Here is a 1,954-nt window from a genome sequence, read left to right as displayed (position 1 = left end):
GAAAATTTCCCCAGGCTCAAACGCTCCAGAACCGACACAGCGCACATCCGAGGTTCCCCAGACCTTGTCTCCGTCACACCGCAGGCCGTTTCTCCCAACAGGAAAAACGGCGAAGATCCTTTATAGTCAAGACGAGCGCTCACTCTGACGTAACCAAAACGACCCCCCCGAAGACGTCTCACGCAGATAACTTTTTAACCGTAGCTTTATAACGGTTTTTCCTATGAAGTTAACTTATTTATTTACACATTATGAACTTATTTGTAACCTTTTCTCTAACTTATCGCTCGTGAAAATATTAATATCTTTGACCCAAAGACATGACAATGCTCTTTCTGCGGAGCAAAATGTCTTAAACGTTAACATTCAATTAAACGTCAATATCTTCCCAAAATGTAAACGACCTACATGCTGCTGTCAACTGCAGTCGGTTGGGAATGTACAGTTAAAATGACATTAAGTGTTAATTTAATGACATTAAATGTTAACTTAGAAATACACCTGAATCGGCATTGACATCTTCTTCTTCTTCTTCCTGGTTTATTGGTGCGCATTGCCTGCTTCTTCTTCTTCTTCTTCTTCTAATGCTTTGGCAACATTGCCTTCTTCTTCTTCTTCTTCTTCTTCTTCTACTACCGTGCCACCATACCAACAGCAGGCGGGGCCATGGTGTGTAAGGGGCCAGGGGGCGTGGTGTGTAGGGCGTGTGTTGTGTAGGGGACGTGTTGTGTATGGGGCGTGGTTTGCTGCGGCTTCGGGGACAGCACCTGCTGCAGTCAGGTATTATTGCACTAACCGAGCAATATGGACCGTCATGCATTGCGTGAAAGGAAATGGAAATGGAGATGAAGAGCGCGGAAAAATTCCCGTTTGTTTTGTTAAATTTTATTTTATCCGGACAGTAGGGCTGGTCCTAATGGCAATTCGTGGTCTCCGAATATTCGGTCCGAATTGGCAGCGAATATCTCAACATTCGGCGTGGGGGGGGTGACGTCACATCACGTCAGAGTTGATAGGTGTTCGCGATACAGCCAGCTGTGGCGACGGCGGGGCGTTGCGCTGTGCGTCTGCTGTGTCGCGGCGGCGGCGGCGGGGGTGAAAGAGAGAATCCTGTGTGGCGGTGCTATTATTATATGTGTAATATATATCAATAAAACACGTTGCTTCTTTCTTTCTTTACATTACTCTTTTGTTTATTTATTCACGCAGTTTTAAAAACAAATTCAAAACAAAATTACTAAATGACGAATGTCACAAACTAAGGAAGCCGAGAGCGGTCATGGCCGCACATTTTTTTAAACGCCGTTTTCTCGAGATAACGAGATAATTACACAGTTTCGACTGTCACTTCAGCCTTCATCAGAAGTTATCGGACTTCCTGGTGTGACGCATCTTATATAGACAGCTGACCGGGAACTCCGACATGACCTGTCATGAGAACAGCTGACCGGGCACGACAACTTACAATGAAGCTCGTGCCTGGTCTCGTCTGTCCTCCGGCCCCCCGCTGGTGACTGAGGTCCCACACACCTGGGATTCCATCCTGGACCGAGCACGAGCGGGCAAACACAAACACCAATTATCTCGTTTTCACGAGAAAACGATTCTTGTTATAACGAGAAAATTAACTCGTTATCTCGAGAAAACGGCAAAGAAAGAACAGTAGCGGAAAACCACCACTTTTGGCTTCCGTACGTAACAAACACTAGTACTATGTACATTAAAAAAAAATAAAAATATCTAAGTGAAAACAAAAACGTAGTGAACAGCAGTACATATTTACATGTACTACAACTGACATTTATAGAGATCTACAATCTCTTCATATTGTGTGCAAGGAATATGAGTTTGTCCACATTTTCTGGCAGAAGCGAACTCCTGGTTTGTCGCCAGCCTTGGAGAAAATGCGCTCCGATGGCGTGGACGTGGCTGGAACGCACAGGCAGTACTTGGC

The sequence above is a fragment of the Stegastes partitus genome, unplaced genomic scaffold (assembly GCF_000690725.1).
Source record: "Stegastes partitus isolate 25-593 unplaced genomic scaffold, Stegastes_partitus-1.0.2 Scaffold235, whole genome shotgun sequence".
Taxonomy (NCBI): Eukaryota; Metazoa; Chordata; class Actinopteri; family Pomacentridae; genus Stegastes; species Stegastes partitus.
This window is presented reverse-complemented; position numbering follows the sequence as displayed.